Below are 18,832 nucleotides of genomic sequence, written 5' to 3'. Positions count from 1 at the left end.
TGATAATTTCTGAACCAAAATGAAATAACAGTCATACAATTTGGATATAGATGATCTTTCTGAGAAAATGGGATGAATATAATTGTATTTTAAATGTACTAAAGACAAAAGAAATATTTGCTAAATATTTTAGAGAAGCAATTATGCTGTGAGTTCCTCTCATTCAACCATTTTGATAAAAGTGGATTTCATCTTTTAGAGTTCCCAATAGAAAAAACATATATACTAGAATCTATTTAGTAGTTCTAAAATAACAAAACCATCTAAAAACCAACCAAGTCATCAAGCAATTCTAAAGGAAAAGCATTAGCAAACCATATATTATGAGATGAATAATGACACACTTTAAAATATATACTTAATTTTGAAACACACTCTAGGGGCAGCATATCCATCCTGCTTGAGACTTTTTTCTGTATTCTTTATTAGAGTTTTAAAATGTCTTCAGAAATTAAATCTACACATATTAAAATGGCCCATGTAAGTATATGAAAGTCAGCAGAAAACGCTGTCGGGCACCAAAGATCATCTGGGTGGCTAGACTACCTGGTGGAGTTATTAGTCACAAAACAGGCTCTAGGTCTCGGTGCTTGCTATATGTTCTAATCTCAGGCTTCCTGACAGTGGAGATCCAGGAGATTCTCCACTGTTGTGGAGTGGGGGCCAGGATACTGGAGAGGGTTTGAAAGTGGGCTGGATGGGTATGGGGGAGGGGTTTGGAGGTGGAAGTGTAATGGAGAGATTTGGGGGTGGGAGTGACGGGAGGGGATGAAGATGAGGAAGGGGGCAGGGCTAGAAGTGGGATGCTGGTGCGGTTAGAGGGAGGGGGCAGGGGCGGGATGGAGGCGGGGCGGTAAGCTCCAGGGGCGTGCACTCTGCACAGGGACACAAGCTCTGGGCCACAGCAACTCGCTTCAAGTTCCCTCCCTCGCTCTCTGGGGAAGCCTGCTTGAGTCCTCCCATTCGGTGCAGACTGAAGCATCGAGGGCCGCCTGCTAGCCGGGGCTCTCCACCGCCTTGCGTCCTGGGCCCGCTGGGCTGGCCCGGTCCACTCTCTGCTTGTGGTCCCGCTGAGGTGGCGACGAGGACTAGGCGGCCCCTGCGGCCCGCACTCGGTCGTCCAGAGGCACCAGCAGCCTGGTTCCCGTGTCTCGCGGGGCCGACTCTCCCTCCCCGCCATCCCCGGGAACCTGACGCCAGGCTCGGGCTGCACTGCCGGAGACCAGGGAGAGCAATCGAGGTAAGGCTGGGACCGGTAGCCGGGGTAGGGGGACAGCTCAGCGCCCTGACTGCGGACAATGCTGAAGCCGCGCGCAGCTGGAGAGTGGCCGGGTCCGCCCCTGCAGCCCACTACTCGGCTTGGGTCTCCGTCCAACCCTCAGGGCCGCGTTGGCCCAGATGGACACCGGACGGCTTTCTGGGCTGTGAGGGTAGGCGCGTGTCGCTGCCCTCCCTGCGCTCCCTAAGTCCCCCTGCACTCTCCGCTTCACATCCCCTGTTTTGCGAGGAGGAGACTGGGCAGGGGCCCCAGGAACAGTGCTGGGACTAGCTGTGGAGTAGGGGCGTGCTTGAGGGGCAGGAACAGCGGCTCCGAAATTGAAAATGAGCCCGCTGGTTACTGTGGGAGGCGTGGGGTTGGCCAGAGACTGGGACTCCGAGCAGCCAAGTCTCCTGGGAAGGTCTCTAACCTCGGGTGCTAAATACTTTGGGGGTGTTAGTGTCTCCTCATCGCTGGCTGGGAGTCCTTGCAATAATGTAGATTGAAAGGCTCTGAAAGTTTGTTTTTGGTTATGCCCATCATCTGCAGCCTTCGTATCAATTGTCTCTACTTTCTTTGAAAGCATACAGATTTGAACTAGAATTTAATTATCTTTGGCTCGCGCGTGCCCCCATCACCCAGAGGAGCTCATAACTTGGCAACAAAGCGTGTGCAGGCTGTAAGGAAGCCCTGCTGTTCCCTGCCCAGCTGAGCGCCTGCACGGTGTGAGTGGCAGTGACAGTTCTCCCTCCCTGCGGGCTTGTGGGGGGGGAGAGGGGCGGAGAGAACTTTGCTATATGCTTAAATTACTCTGGAAAGTGGAAAGAAAACACCTGGCGCCCGGCTCTTTAACCCTTTCCAGGTATTATTACTCAGGCTTTTGGTGCCACCGAAATGAGCAGGCTTTCTTTTCTGCCTAAGGCTGACTCTGGGCTTTTCTTCCCAGCCATGTCCTGTGCGAACTCTAACACACGTCTGTGACAGCATTGCATGGCTGGCACTGTACGCACTACAAAAACTGGACTGTTTTTGAGAGTAGAATAAGCATCTTTGCAGTATAAAGTAGTATGGCTTCCATTTTTTTTTTCTTTTTTCAGTTCCCCTCTTAACATGGAAGATACTTATTTAGGACACCCCCCTCAATTTACACTTAGAGTCATTCCAAAGGAAATATCTGCATTCGCTTGTACTTCATTTGTGGTCCCACAACACCTGGTTTTCAGATGAACTGTTTAGTAAGCACGGTTATTTTAACATAAGGGCAAGTTAATGGTCAGCCAACATTCTTTGCCAGTAGGAAATGTCCCACTGATTTACCCTATGGTATTTAACCTATGGAGTCATTATAGATCATACAACAGTAAAGTCACTATTTGAACAGGGAAGTGGTGATGCTTTGTCAACCTGATATATTCTGTAAAGGGCTTAGACTAGTGCCCAGAACACCATACTGGGTGAGTGTCAGCTAGTTTTATTTTAAATTGTTACATTTTTATTAACAATCCATGTGTTTTTGTCTGTTTGGAAAATGGATGTTTTTGTTTTGTGTTTGAAATTCCAGATCTTTTTAAATCGCGGTCTATTTTAAGCCTGTGGTTTAATTTTAGCTGAGAACTGGGGTTGAGTAGTTGTTTTGCTCATGACTGACTAGCTGTTTTGTGTATTGTCATGCAAGGTGAGTTGATTTAGCAAATCTGTGTGGTAGGGCTGCAAGGATCAGACCACAGCCCAGGACCTAGTCCTTCAAGGAGACTAATTACAGTTAGGGGCCTGATTTTGTAAGGAGAAGCCTAGACTTTAGGAGAAACCCGGACTATTGACCCCACCCCCAACCCTCTTCTTCTCTAGGTTTAGAATAATACTTCCAATTCGCAGTTTAAAGAGCCCTGTTGACTCAGCAGTTAGGTAATTCCCACGGTGCTAAAAGGCAATAAAAGGTAAACATGTACACTGTATATTCATCAGCCAGAGCATGTAATTCTTATTCGTGCTTTAAAATCTTCAGAGCACTATTTATAGCCTAACTAGCTAAGATAAGAAAAATTAAAACTACCTACTTGCCATGAGTCAGGAACCAAAAGATTATGTTTGTTGCCTAGACATTTTAAAAGATTGTCAGGAGTATGCTTTCATTTTGAGATTTTTTTTTCCCTCTCCATTTAACTGTGAAGTGACATCTTTTTTTATTCCTGAACAGTTTAGTGAGTTAGCTAAGCAAAGGCATGGTGTTAACTCTTGGGTCCCTGCAGAAGCAAAGCTGCCGTAGGCCCTGGGCGGCAGTAGGTGGTGCTGTGGGCAGTGCTGGTGGCGGAGGCACGTGTGCTGGAGAAGTGGGGGGGATGAATTGAGCAACCCAATCACTTGCCCACTCCCCAAATATACTCTCACCCCAAACACTCTTTTTAGGAATAAGCTTTCAAAAAGTTTGTTCTTTGTGTTTTCAGCTTGTTAATACTATTTACTTGGCCAGAATTTTCTCTCCAAAAACCATAGTATTCCAGGCGTTAAGACAAACATGGCTTGTGAAACTATTTAGTCAGTTGTGCCCTTACTCTTACTTCCCCACAATAGGGTAAGAATAATCATTCTGCGCCTGAAGGATCCCCAAGTAACCTGGACTTTGTTGTCGTTGTTTTTTTCACTACTTCTAAGAGGGAGAAACAAATGATAAGAAACCTATTGGCATCGAGACTAAATTAAATCATTTATTCTGATTTTTATCACTTTTCTGGCTCCCCGTATGATGCAATGACGACTGATATTCAAGTCGAACCTCTGTAAAGCAATGACTCATCCAAGCAAAGTATATTCATCCTATTTAGTACGGCACTGAGGGTAGAAAGTAAATACACTCAGAACAAGGGTTTTCCAGATTACAATCAGAGTTATCTGCGGGCCAGTGCTGGGACTGGCCTGGCCCTGGGCAGTTGACAACGATATTCTCTCTACTCCTTTAACACAGAATGGTTGCTATTATCTCCTTCTGCAGCTGAGGCGAAGCGACTTGGCCAAATCAGGCTGCTAGTAAGTAGCAAAGCTGCAGGTTTGCCTGGGTGCGTGTGCTCCTCTGGTGCCCCTGACTCTCTCCACCATGCCAGGTGGAATGATCTGTGGATTGTGCAGACAGGAAGCATTCACTATATTCTTTCTGGGTTTGATACCAACACATCTCTTCCTTAGAACTCAGTGACAAGCTTTGAAATTCCTGGGTAGCATTTGGTCTTAAAAGAGTCCAAAACAGGAGCAATGGAGCTGTTTTTGACTTTCAGAGGAAACTAAGATTTCACTTTAACACCGTGTTGAAGATTACTTACTTGAGAGTTGAGGAGAAGGATGGCGGGTTAAGTTCTTTGAACCATGTAAAGGCCAATGCAAATAGCTTAGATTATGAAGTGATGATGTTGGGTCTGTTTTTGACCTTGTTGCTCAGGTGATCTGGCAAAAATCCTGCTGCTCCTGTATGTCCATGACTTTTTTCTTTTGGGTGAAAGAATGTTTATTCATTTTGATCACTTACATACATCAGAGAGGATCATGATTATTAATGAAACAATAGCTCAAAACCCCAGTGTGTGTATTGTTTTTTTTTTAATTTTACACTTTATCCAGAGCTTAATTTATTATTTTTAAATGTCAAACATTTTGGTGTTCAAAACATTATAGAAATACCAAAAAATAAATAAATAAGTAAAAATGAGAAGTGTTCAGAAAAAAGCACAAACTATGCCCAAAATGTTTATCAAGGAAGCTACAGGGAGCATTGATTCTGAACTTTGGTTCGGATAATTTGCATGGAAGATTTCGGAGGTAGTATTAAGAAATTCAGTAGTTGATTGTTCTTGGATGTCTTCAGCCAAACAATGAACAATGACGATTGTGTTATCAGTAAAGCTTCAACATTGTTGTGGAATACATTTTCATCCTGTTTTTAAACCTGAGTTTTTGTCTGGTTGATCTTTTGTGATAAAAATTAATAAACTTAAATCATGCATATTCCTATTTTGACACCTTTGGTTTTTTTTTCCCTACTTGTGAGAAGGGACTGACTGTGTGTCGGGTTTTTTGTTTTTTTTTTTTACATTTTTAACATTTTACAGTTTGAATCTCATAAGAAGATTCATGTACACACAGCGTTCAAAGACACAAGCCTTGTTTTGGGGAGTGGTTTTGTTTTTAGGAAACGAGTAAATGAAACAAATTCCTCCCTTCTTTCAGTATGTTTGGTGGTAAAAATAGTGAATGTGTGGATGATTGAACAATTTTAAACTGGTATTAAAGCTGGGATTTTAACATTGTAAACACTTAGGGGGAAGTTCAAGAGTGAATCCTAAGCAAAAGGAAGCAATATGTCATTTGGCCGACAAGTTTCCAGAAGAATTATAAGAATACTATGGTGTGTTTTGTGTATCAGAGCAAGATCAGTGGGTTTTGAAATTGTCCAGCTCCAGATAGAGCTTTTCAAAATATAATTCAGAAGCATATGGGAAATTTTCGAGTGGTTATGTTGTAACGCACAGCCTTTTTTCCTTCATAGCCCCATTAGAAGTTGGTTTTTAGGAGGAATCACAGATAGGCTCAGAATAATCATTCTTGCCAGCCCTTTTTCTTTTTCTTTTTTTGGTCCCATTGACTGGAACTTAATGGAATTTTATGTGAAAGAATGTTTAATAGTTTCTTCTATTATGATTATTATATGAAATATATTTATAGAGGATTCATTATGTGCCAGGTACTAGGGATAAGCAGCGTCCAGGAATAACAAGGTCCCTGCCTCGTTGAGGATTTACTATGTAAAGTGGGAGGGGAAAAAAAGATAATGAAATAAATAAATAAATGACAAGCTAGTTTCGAGCAGCCCGGGAGTGAGTCAAGCGTGCGGGAGGCATTCCAATCTGGATTGTGCGGTTAGGGAGGGCCTCGTGGAGAATGTTTAAGATGAAACGTAAGTGAAAAAAAAGAGGCAGCCTCTACAACTTCCTGGGCAGAGAGGACAGCATGTGTCAAGGCCCTGAGGCAGGTAAAACACTCCTTTGTGAGGAGCAGGAGACAGCAGCAGGGGATCCAGGTCAGCAGGGCCTTGGAGGCCATGGGAGGAGTTTCTGTTTGTTTTGAATGTAGTAGGAGCCCCCGGGTGGTATGAGGTAAAGAGGGCCAGGCTCGAATTTTCAGAACTGGCAGCTCACTCTGTCTGCTCTGCAGAGAGTGGACTACTGGGAAGGAATGAAAACAGGTCCCTGGTTAGGAGACTGTTGGGGTGACCAGTGCCAGCTGGCCTGCAAGGAAAGCAGAGGAGATGGAGAGAACCTGATGTTTGCAGGATTCGGAATCTGCCAGAATTTAAAGTGCATCATTATTGTATATACCACTAAGAAAGAGATGTCAACTGGTGGTCACTGGTGCCAGTTCGGCAGTAACAGGAGTCCCCAGGTTGAGGCGTGGTGAAGAAAGAAAGTTTACGCAGTACAAACAGCTCGGTTGTGATGCAGCACAGCTTCGGAACAGCATGGCTGTGTGACAGTGCGCGATAGTGTTACCGCTCATTAATGGGTCAAAGACTCAGTGCCTGTTCGGAGTGGGTGGCAGATCACGTGGTGGTTAAAGGCTTTGTTTCCCTCTCTTACACCAGGGCAGGTGAACGTGTGCTCACAGCCATGAGGATTTCAGGCCAAACACTTAGTTGTATAGGACAACAAATAGGTGAATTGGTTAATGAGAGAGTTTTCCAGGTGAGTCTGTCTTGGTGCAAAGATTGGCTCTGTGTGAAGCTGAGAAAGTTACTGAGGCTAATGGAACCTCAGTTTCCTGATCTGTAAAATGGGGATGACCACAGTACCTACTTTATAGGATTGTTGTGAGGGGTAAGTAAGATGACGCTTGCAAAATGCATCTCATGGATTTCCTATATTGTTCCCTCTGTCTCATATATTCTCATCACACTGGTCACAGGATGAAAGCCGCTTCTTCAGAGACTCATCCTGACCACTGAAGCTAATGTAGCTGCTTCTTCAGCTACTCCTATTTCCATGATCCTATTTTATTTTGTTCATAACCCTCATTCCTAACTGAAATTGTGTAATTTGTCTACGCGTTGGAAGTACATTTCTCCAGTCGAGAGGGGCTCTATGATGTAACCTGCTCTGTCCTCAGTGCCTAGAACAGTGTCAGGCCACATCTCGGGGCTGGATTCGTATTTACTAAGTGGGGGGTGGAGGTGACACTGCTGATCATGAGGACCTTGAAGGCACCGCAGAAGCAAGCAGGGATCTTCTCCCCACTTTGTTTTCTGTGCTTTGAGATGATCCATATCTCCATTGGACAGGGTCCAGGCGGTCTGTGGTGGGGGAGGGCAATCAGGGGGTTGGGAGAGTTTATATTTGGAAACATGGGTTTCTTGGGGTAGTTGGATACACTTATTGTTTGGCCTGGCATTTCAGACGGGGTCGCTTGCTTCATCTTCAAGCTGAATGTCACCTGAGGCCTATCCAATGCCTGAGATGCCAGCTTACAGGCACCTAACTCTTATGAAGACTACAAGAGTAGACATGGTCGGGAACTGTGCCCACTGTGAAAGTAGCTGATGCTTGTCGGACTGCTCCGGACCCCACAGAAGCTGGCACTGAAATTGGGGCTTAGCTGGAAGCCTGATAGACCTGCCCACTCAGCACTCTGGACTTTGGGCTATTCATCTGGTTTCTATGTTGTTACTTCTGATACCACATCTGGTTATAATGACTTTTGTCCATGCATTGATTTTGATGCTATCTTTGTTTTTCAAAGGGAAATCATCCCCTTTTTAGAAATGAGAATATAGATTCTTTTCCAGCTTTTAATATTTCACTTCACTTGCTTGTTGACTATAATAGTCTTTGGCTGAAGGTTAGTGAATAAAATGTAAAGACTTATTTTTCAAATCCTCACGTGATATTCCACAGTCATAAGTGTGTGTACATGTTTACTCACACACATGAGTAAATTGTTAGTCACCTTCCTTTCCCCGGCTGCCATGGGCAAAAAGAGACATTTGGAAACTGGGAGTTCAGCAGTCCTGGGAAATACCAGTGAATTCCGATAGCACATTTGTGTTTTGAATCTGTGGTTCAAACAAGGTGAATTGGGAGGCTCATTGTACACTTGACTGTGAGTTGGGGATTTTTTAAATTCTTTTGATCTGTCCCTGGCCTGTGCTCACTTGAATGATCATTCATTGGAATGTTGTGATTTTTAAGAATCAGATGTTTTTCTTCCCAATAAATTTTGTTCTTGTTTACTGACCATGAGGGAAGAAGAGATATCATTGTGTTGGTTTTGAATGTGACTAGCCATGGAACTTTTCATTGCCGCTGTGGGCTTCATTCTGTCCTGCAGCATGAATCGGATAATGTGACTGAGCTTGTTTATAATGTTTAGCCAGAGTAGTCACCATCTTTGAAGGGATGGACGGTCTGTCCAGTAACTTAGTTCATATAATTTAATGAAAATCGTATTTTTTCTAATTCTTGTTAGTGAATTTATATTTATAGTTCTTGTAGGGAGAGAGAATATTACTGTCATATAAATGTATACTTTGTGGGGAGTTGAAATATTATTAAGGGTAGTGCCAGAAATGTGTGGTCTGTCTTCGTCAGCAGTTTTCAACCTTTTTCATCTCATGGTACACATAAACTTAAGTTCTAAAATTCTGTGGCACACCAAAAAATACATTTTTTGCTGATCTGACAAAAACATAGGTGTAATTTTGATTGATTTATAAGATACAATAATAGTAATTACCTACTCCTTTTGTTCCAAAATGACTTTTTAAAAAATTAGTCACCTATCCTTGTATATAAGGATATTTCTGGTACCAAGAATTAGCCAATCAGATGCAACCTATTATGCAGTGTGACCAATAAGATGCAACTCTGTTATATGACCTGTATATTTATGGTTCCAGACCAGGCATTCACATCAGACAGCTATTGTGTTTGCTGTTGTCAATTTTTTATTTGGCAATCTAAGGAAAAAGAGGTCAGTGCCCCTGATCAAATAGTCAGGTATTATATGTTTAAAAAATCTAATGAACAAATTGAACTAATAGGCAAAATAGAGACAGACTCATAAAGAGCAGGCTGACAGCTCTGGTGGGTGGTCAGGGGGTGGAGGGATGGAGCATAAAAGAAAAAGGGCTCATGGACATGGACCACAGGGTGGTGATCACTGGGGGGTGGGGTGGGTGTGGGTGGAAGTGGAAGAGGACATAAGGGGGATAAATGATAATAGGAAAATGCAATAAAATAAATTTTAAAAAATAATAAAAATTCCCATGGCACACGGTTGAAAAGAGCTGGCCTATATTGTTTGGAAATTGGCTTTAAGTGAATTTTCCTTAGAAGTGATGAGAGCCCCACATAGGTCATGTATAATTAGTTTGTGTGTGTGTGAATGTGGTAGATGAGTATGTGTTTGAAGTGTCTGTGAATGAGCATATATGTGAGCATATGTGTGTGTATATTGAGTATATATGTGAGTATATTGTGTGTGCAAGTGTGTTTGAATGTATACTTGTGCATGTGAGTGTGTGTATCTGTGGGAGTTGGTGTATGTGAGTGTGTTTCTGTATGCAGGTGTGTGCATGTGTGTCTGTGTGTGCACGAGTGCATGGGAGTGTATGTGTGGGAAGGCCCAGCGTTCAGTATGGGTTTCACAGTGGTGGTGTTTCCCAGTTTCTCAGAAGCAGCTCCGACCTCAGCCAGGGCAGCCTCTTCCAGCTCCTGTGGCCTGATTCACTTATCTGATTTCTCCTGCAGGTATTTTTCTTTTGGAATTCACCAGCACAGGACTAAACTGCTTTGGTTGTTAATTCCCCGTTGCTGTTGCACATGCCCCTCTTCCAGAGGTAATTTCAGTGTGAACCATTCAGCTGTTGAAAAGCTCTGTCATTCCTTGGCCCTTTCCCAAAAGGCGTGTAGGCAGTGCGAGTTAGTGATAAAGAGACGGCATCACAAGGCCTTTCATACAGCATCCAGGACATTATCACATGTCTTTGTTCATTTTGTGTCGGAAATACTTAAATGTCTTCATTGTATTTGGGATTTTTTATTTAACCAGATGATATTTATTAATCACATATACCAGAGAAACAGAACCAATTGGATCTCAATGTTAATATCTCTCTTTCACTCTCTCCCTTCTCCCCGCTTCATCCTGCCCATTATTTCTACCTCAAAGAAATTTATTGTAAGGAATTGTCTTATGCAATCATGGAGGCTGAGAAATCCCACAGTCTGTTATCTGCAAGCTGGGGACCCAGGAGAACCGATGATGTAAGTTCCAGTCTGAGGGCAGGAAAAGACCGATCAGGCAGAGATCGGATTTTTTCTTTGCCCACCGTTTTGTTCCACGCAGGCCCTCAGCGGACTGGGTGAGGCCCGCACACATTAGGGAGGGCAATCTGTTTTACTTAGTCTACCGATTCAAATGTTAATCTCACCCAGAACAATGTTCAACCAAATATCTGCCCAATCCTACGGCCCAGTCAAATCTGTGCATAAAATTAACCACCCACATACTTGTACAATAATATAATCAAAATGTTTCAGGAATTAGGTAAGCTAATTTCAAAATGTTTTGAAAACATTTTGTAAAAATGCTGTCTTTGAAGCCTGTTTAAATGATGTTCCTGGAAAGGCGCAACCAGGCGCCTAAGTCCCGCCCTGCCACAATGGCTTCCTCAGAAGTGCTAGCAACATTACACCTGTACCTTATTGCTCAGTACTGCCTTCGCTGAGTCAGCGGACTGCTGTATTTTATAATGTGTGCTTGATTTGTGACTGTCTCTCTAGTGGGACGGTGTGCTCATCAGGGGTGGAGACAGTATCTGTGTGCCTCCACAGAACATTCTCTCTGTGCCAGGGAAACAGTGTTGTCCCCTCCCTTCTTTGTGTGGTCTTTGCATAGTACACATGGAGAAGGTGTTCTTGTCCATGACCATGATGGGCTAAGTCTCCATTCTAGGACGTTCCTTCAATACAATTTATGGTCAAATTTAAAGTGACAGTAGTTACTTCATATAATTATGTCTGATTTACAGTTTTTACTCTTACTTGGTCGTCAGATTCCAACCAAGTAGGGAAATGGTTTGAATCTTAAAAGCATACATTTTCTGGTTTCGACATCAGACTTGATGGTAAATACCACTTATTGCCCATGGTAGTGAATATAGGAAGAAATTGAGTGCTGTATAGTTTTGAAGAGCACTTAGATTATTCAGACGTCTGATTTTTCCTTCATTAGCACATGCACTCAATCAAAATACTAGTGATAATGATTTTATGGAGTCAGTCTCTTACACGTGCTTACCGTGTTGCTGCCACTTTGTTCTCAGCACTTTACTGATTTATTTGTATTTGCGGGATGGTGCCCTCATCTTCTTGTTGAAATGGTTGATATATTTTTGTTTGTGCATGATTTTGTCTTTGTTTTCTGAGACATTTGGCTTCAAGAGGTGAAGAACTAATTGGTGGCATATACTTAAGATCATTAATTTCTCCAAGAGTTCACACTTATATTTCCTTGTTTAGAATCCTCTGGCCTTTCCTAAGTCCCCTCTTTTGTTTCCTTTTTGGCCAAGAGTTGGTTTGAGACTAAGGTCAACCACAGGTAACAGCTTGTTACGAGGCCCAGGTGACCATGACAGTGGTGCGTAGCTTCTGACCAGACAATGAGGCTTTGGAATATTCCAATAAGCTGACTTATGGGTCTTACTGAACCCCAGGGGGGAGTTTTCTCTAAAAACCCAACTTAAGATGAAGTTGGCTGGGGCAGAGAGTACATACAGCTAAAATTTCTTGCCTAACCTGTTGCACCATTAAGATGCTTAATTGAATTGTTCTCCGAAACCAGTGCTTAGATTTTGGTCAGCTGATACAGTGAATAGTGGTGACCCCAGTCATTGGCAACGCTGTCATTTCTTAGTCAGTACATGCTCTAGTGCCTGCTGTGTGCCAGGGACCATGCTGCCACCTTGTTGGGGGGAAGATGAGTCTTCACTCATGCTGAAATGCAGGCTCTAGGACCTACAGGACACCTCTCTTTGACCTTCACCTTTATCGTCAGCCATCTCTTAGTTAGAGCTTCACTTCCCTAGTCCTAACCCCAAATATACTGCCTGGTGTAAGAGAATCGAAGTGCCGTCCACGGTGCTTCTGACCTTGTCCATCCTCAGAAATGTGCTGTTGCCCTAGTTGAAATTGGTGGTGCCCTGTGAGTTGGTGTCACGTGTGTCACCTGTTGCCTACGTGACTTGGGGGATGCAGCGTCAAAGGAGCAAAGATTCATCTTTTTATTATAGGATGAAAATAAGGCTTGTCATTTTTACTGTCACAGTTTTGGCCCTTCTATCCCCCTTTAAGCAAAAAGTAATGCAAAAGGAATATTCTGTCAGAAGCTATTTTTTCTTGCCTTTTGGTATGTAAGATAGCGGAACTCTAAGAAACTTCCTTCTACCAAAAAAAGGTAAATTCCTCAAACCTAAAATAGCAAACATAGTAACAACTTGAGTCTGTGCTCATAGATTTTTAAAGAGATTAGTTGATGCTTGTGGTCTAATGAAGTGACAGTGTAGAAATCAGGAAAAGGTTGCACTTGGGTAGAGGGAGGGTGAATTCTCCTCCCCGCCTCTGAGGTGAGGCTGACACCAGACATACGCCCTGTGAGCTGGAGAGGCCTCCTGACTGACGGCCAGAGACGGGCCCATATTCATCAGCCAGTGCTCTTAGCAGTGGATGCTCAGCCGCTCACTTGCACTGCACAGTGGTAGTGTAATTAGGCCCCTGATTCCCTTTGGTATCCTCACATCCTGGGTTTCCCCACTGTCTAAGCCTGAAATGTCTTTCCTGCCTGGCTGTGCTTTGCATTCCTGGTACACCTTCCACCCTAGTGCAGGGTTTTGTATCTTTTCCTTTCGGTCTGATCTCCCTGCCTCAGCCTTCTTCCCTTTCCTGTCTCTACTGTACTGCCTCCAGAATTAGCTGATATCGTCCTGTCACATTGCTCAGCTGCTCCAAGCCCTGAGCATGTGTCCAGTACAAAGTCTTGTTAGCATGCTTTTCTCTGTCTCCCCTTACTGGGCCTCCGTGCCCCTCCGCCCGCTTTCCGGGATGTGTCCCTGCCTTTGTACGTGCTGCTTCCTCTGCCAGAAGTGCTCGTTAATCTCTTCTGGGCTTCATGCAATCTTGGTTATTCTAAAAGGCCTCTATTATGTCTCCTCTTTAATTATTTTTCTCCTATGGTCTGAATAAAAGGAATAAGAGAAGCAATCACATCTTTCATGATGCTCGAGTAACTTAAATGTAAAGTCATAAAAGTATATCTCCGCCTTATCATTTCTGTAAGACATGATAGAGGGGAGTAAATCATGTTCACAGCAGCAGCTTCATCTGAAACCACTCTGCTACTCAGAGTAGTTTGCACCTTGAGACAGGGGTGAATGATCTCTCAGGTGCTAAAGGAATTTGCAAATGGAATCAATATACCACCATTGATAATATCCTAAAAGATTGTGTCAAAGACAAGAGATATCAGAAGCGAGATAAATACCCTGATTTTGCAGAAGGCACCAAAAGATCCTAGGTCTGTGCTGTCCAGTGTGGCAGCGTTGGCCATATGTGGTTCCTAAGCACTGCGTTCGTAACTGACCTGCATTGAGATGTCCTGTAAGTCAACATACACCTGACTTTGCAGATTTAGCTTAAAAAAGGATGTAAAGTAACTCATTAATCATTTTTTACATTACATGTTGAGGTAATATTTTGGATTTGGGCAGCTAAATAAAATATATTATCAAAATTCATTTTACCAAATTCTTTTAAAATTTTAATACAGCTCCAAGAAAATTTAAAATAATGTATATGGTTCCCGATTTTGACTTGCATTATATTTCATTGGGAAGATGTTCTAGACTCTTTATAATTCATTGATATTACTACACATCCTTGGCAGCATTCTAAATCATAGTAGTAAGCAGATGGTTGTGTACTTGTAGAAAAGGAAGAAGTAGTAGCTAAAAGCAAGAATAGTTTCACTAGGAACAAATTATGTATAGCTTCATTTTTTGTATGAAGTTACTAGGCTAGAAGATCAGAACAGTCCTATTTGGACAGATTTCTATTTGGATTTCTGTAATACATTTGGAACATGTCCTCTGATAAAGCTTGCGGACAATTTAGAGAACAGAGACTTGTGGTTAATAATGTAGCTGTGGCTGTAACAGGTTGAGCTCCGTTCTCAGACTGTCTCACATTGATTGTTGTGTCAGAAACAGGCTGGGGGATGCCCTCGGCTTCCCATAGACATAGAGCTTGTTTCGTGTCAGTGAAGCTAAATCATTGTGATGAGGTCAAGTTTGTTCAAGTTCTGGTGGTCGAAACGAAGGCTGTGCCATTCCACCATGTTCTGCTGCATGGTGTGGAGACATTCATTGACCACATTCATTGAGTGCATATGTTCCCAGGCACTATCCTAGTTACTGATAATAAAAAGTCGTAGTCCTATGAATATATTATCCCTGACCTTAAAATTTTGTCTAGTTGGAAAGAACATGACTTGAGTAAAATGGAAGACCTTGTGGTAGCACAGTGACAGGGCCCGTATGAGGAGGGTGCTAGGTAGTGGGAGATCTCGCCCCACCTCTGCTGGTTTGCTCAGAAAACCTGTCTTGGTCCCGATAGCTAACTCTTGCCACAAAGAATAGCGTAGAATTAATTGGACTAAAACTAAAATTGTTACCTTTAATGGTTCATATCTAACAACTTAGTATATAGCCAATTAATTTGTGAGAGTTAGAAAAATCCTTAAATCTCAGTTTTATTTTTCCCCAGCTTTACTGAGGTATAGTTGGCAAAGAAAAATTTTACATATTCAAGGTGTATGATGCAATGTTTTGGCATGCATGTACAACCATGAAATGATGACCATGGTCAAGGTAATGAGCACATCTATCACATAGTTACTTGGTGTATTTATATATTTACTTATTTATTTATTGTGGTGGAAACACTTAAGATGCACTCTCAGCAAATTGTCTGTAGACAGTAAGGTATTATTCACTGTTGTCTGTGCGGAGCATTATGTTTCTAGAACTCACTCAGTTTATAACTAAAAGTTTGTAGCCTTAGACTGATATCTCTCCTTGTGTGCCACGGCCCAGCTTATGGCAACCACCATTCTACTTACTCTCTGCTTATGGGAACTTGACATTCTTAGATTCCACATACGAATATGTGAGATGTTTCTGTGGCTCTAGTAGAAAGCTTGGTAATATCTTGAAATGCCTCCAGAAATGTCCAGGACAAAATCACTCTGACTGTACTTTTGGAGATTTACTGGATTCATGTAATTTTACTTAAATCTGCCTGGCTTTGCCCACTAGGTACCCGTCTGGGTGCATTCATCCACAAGCAGGTAATTATGCACTGTGATCAGGCTTTTTGAACTTGAGTTGGAAGTTATGGACTGAGCCCTTAACAATCTAAGAGGCTTGTTGTTACAGAAGGTCTTTTTCAAGAGTTTATGTAGCCCATTGACTTCTTTGGTTCCTTCAGCTTGGGTCTTCCAAGTATATAGTGAGTAGCTGTAGGCAACATCCAGGGGGCATGGAGGTATCGGACACCCTCAAAGAACCTCGCCCCTCCCTGACCGAGCCCCGCCCTCAGCCATCCTGTGCCCCACTTTGGTTGAAGGTTATTTGAGAGGCGTCTCCACGACATTTCTTCCTGTGTTTTGGTGGAGAGGTTGTAATTCTTGCATTGTTATTTCCTGGTATGATCTACACTTCTCACATTTTAAAAAGTTGTCCAGAAACATGCAGGGCAAATTTGATTATTTGAAAAATAAACTGTAAATAGTAGGTAAAATCAAAGCTCGACTGTTGTAACTTAGTAGGAAATTATGGCTAGTTTCTTCTGTATCATAACCTCTCTTTTTATGCTTAAATTTCCTCTACATCCAGAAATTTTATTTTCTGTCTTCCTCTGATTTTATTTTGGTTTTTTTGTAGGTGTCTCACATCTTTTTGTGAAAGAAGGCAGAATGTAAAGTTAAACTAGAGGCTTTTTAATGTCATTTTCAGTAAGCTGTTTGTTTAAATTCTTTACCCCGGGCAGGTAGGAGTTACATATTTGACCTTGTTGAAATTTTTATATTAAATCAATGGTCAGCAACTTTTTAATTTTACTTTTGATTTTATGTAGATGAGAAAATATTTAGAAGTCATTTTTCCATTAAAAATTGCAAGTCTAATGAGTCCTATGGAAAACATAAATAAACAGTTCATTTCTCGTGTAGACTGTCTCAGAGGGGGTTTGGTTGTGTTTCTGGGTCATGACCAGGGCACCCTGGGTGTCTGGTTGGTCGCAGTGTGTGTGTTGGACAAGCAGCCCTTTGGGTTCCCGTGACTGTGTGAGGCTGCTGGAGGTCACGTAGGGTTATTTCATGTCTTTCTGAGAAAAACCCTGCAGGGTTGACATTACTAAGGTCCTGCTTTACTAATGAGGACATTGGTGCCAACTGGTGAGGTAGGATCTTCGAGGCATTCGTGGAGTCGAAGATCACACACTTGTTGAACTCTGGCTGTGCGAGACTTTGGCTGTGCGCTGAATGGACCCCACTGCCCTGCTCAGTCGGGGCTTCCCTGTCTTGAGGTCATGGCAGAGTGGAGTGGCATTCCCACCTCTGCCTCCCTGGCTGGTGCCCTCCTGCCTGGGCTGCTCCCAGAAGCCCTGAGTTTCATCGCGCCCAGGCCTGGGAGTGGTTGTTGGTAATCCCAGGATAGGTTTTCCTGGAGGGTCTCCCCTCCCGAAGGCCGTGTCTGGAATTAGATAATGTGCTCTCTCTGGAACTGGCACTAGCTGGGTATTACCAACAAAGATTTCCCTCAGTACTGCAAGAGAAAGCAAATACCTAGTGTTACAGACTATTTATCTAAATGCATCAAAGATGGAATATAACAGCGAGAAGTGCTAAGGTCAGCATAAAAGTATGGAGGGTGAGGGTGTGTGACGTGCCCAATGGCAGGCCTCAAGTCCATGCTAGAAGCGCACGGCGGGTGGGGAGAGCGGTGCTGTCCCATCTGAGGCAGCTGCCTCCCTCTGGCACACACCTGGGCTCAGGAAACAGAAGTTGGCCACAGTGGAAAGACCCGTGTGGGGTGCTCTGCAGATTGCTGAGCAAAGACCCATGAGGGAAAGCAGGGTTCAACTTCACGAAGGTCAGAGGTGACCCAGACCAGGATGGACTCTATTGTGGGGGTGGGAGGGAGGTCCTGGGGGGACTGGACAGTTGGCTCTCTGTCCTGTGTGCTGAGGCCAGCCCATAACGCCCACTGCTGCTGCCATGTCCAGCACCACCTTTTTTTTGTTTGGGGTTTGTTTCATCATGCCTCAGAAGCTCTGAGTCTACCCCGCAGTAGACTTGGTGGAGTCTACTCAGGGCACCCTCTCTGGCACAGTGTTGGAAAATAAGGTCGCTCCTTTTTAAAATGGAAATAAACTGATAAACACTTGTAAGCTCAGTGGGGGAGGAGTGGAATAGCTGGCCTTTAGTTTTGAAATGTTTGTTTCTGTGCTGGGATTGTGACTGTTTGTTTTTTTTTTCCTCAAAAATTCTGGGCCTTTGGGGGGGGGGGGGGCCGGGCTTTTTTGGGTCCGTTCGTTCTTTTTGTTAAAAAAAGGGGGGTTTTTTTTAAGTGAGTGCATCATTTTTAATATAACACTTCTGCTTAATAAGACACATGTATGCATAGTGTTCCCCAACCATTTTGTATGTCTTTAGTCTGTGTGGATTTTCATATGTGAAATATTAGTTCAATTCCGATTTTTTGAGGCACCACTTAATTAAATATTTTAGCCACTTGGAAGCCAAACTATATGATCTTTATATTTTATTTTAAAATAAAATATTTTAATGGAATCTGTTTTGGGGCATATTCATAGCTTTAATACAAAATTAAGTGTAGTTGATTATATCTTTGTTACATCAATAATTTGGGCCATGAAAATGTACTTATTTTCTTTGGTTTGAAATAATGTTTTTGCAAAATAGTATTCTCTTCTTGGGAATTTTATTTTTTTAATTTTATGAGTTGAGATTCTTTTTTAATCTTCAGGTAGCTTGACTATTTTTTGTTAGAGTACATACAGTTTACATTCTTGGAATACCTTTATTTCAACAAAAATTAGTATTAATTGATGAAATGTTGGGCAATATAGTGAAGAAAATTTCTAAATTTAGTTTTAAGTTCTTAAGTAAGAATTTCTTCTGGTGAGCGTGCAATGCAATATACAAGTGATACATTATAGAATCATATGCCTGTAACTTATAAAGTGTTATTAACTACTGTTACCCCAATAAATTTAATTTTTTTAAAAATGCCCTCCCTGAACTGAAACATTTTTTAAAAGTTACAAGTATATAAAGTGAAACTTAGTAAAATGTGTATTCTATAATTAAGTCCTATTTGGAAACAAATTTAACTAGTGGAATATTAAACTATTTCTTATTACAGCATTTAATTTATTCTGCTTTTATGGTTTAATTATG

General features: G+C 42.4%; 1 protein-coding gene across 3 annotated transcripts in view; it reads left to right on the top strand.

The window, feature by feature from the left end:
* Positions 1–900: 900 nt before the first annotated feature.
* FAM110B (family with sequence similarity 110 member B) overlaps positions 901–18,832 on the top strand; it is a 145,934-nt gene continuing 128,002 nt past the window's right edge. For 2 of the 3 annotated variants that reach the window (XM_053661185.1, XM_037167630.2), the window contains exon 1: positions 901–1,240. The gene's annotated coding sequence lies outside the window, so the exon portion shown is untranslated. Of the gene's footprint in view, positions 1,241–7,692; positions 8,073–18,832 lie in introns of those variants that run through there. The other variant, XR_008390813.1, reaches the window with a different exon arrangement.

This window comes from Artibeus jamaicensis, unplaced genomic scaffold (assembly GCF_021234435.1).
Source record: "Artibeus jamaicensis isolate MK-2021 breed Jamaican fruit bat unplaced genomic scaffold, CSHL_Jam_final scaffold_916, whole genome shotgun sequence".
In the NCBI taxonomy this organism is placed as follows: Eukaryota; Metazoa; Chordata; class Mammalia; order Chiroptera; family Phyllostomidae; genus Artibeus; species Artibeus jamaicensis.
This window is presented reverse-complemented; position numbering and strand designations above follow the sequence as displayed.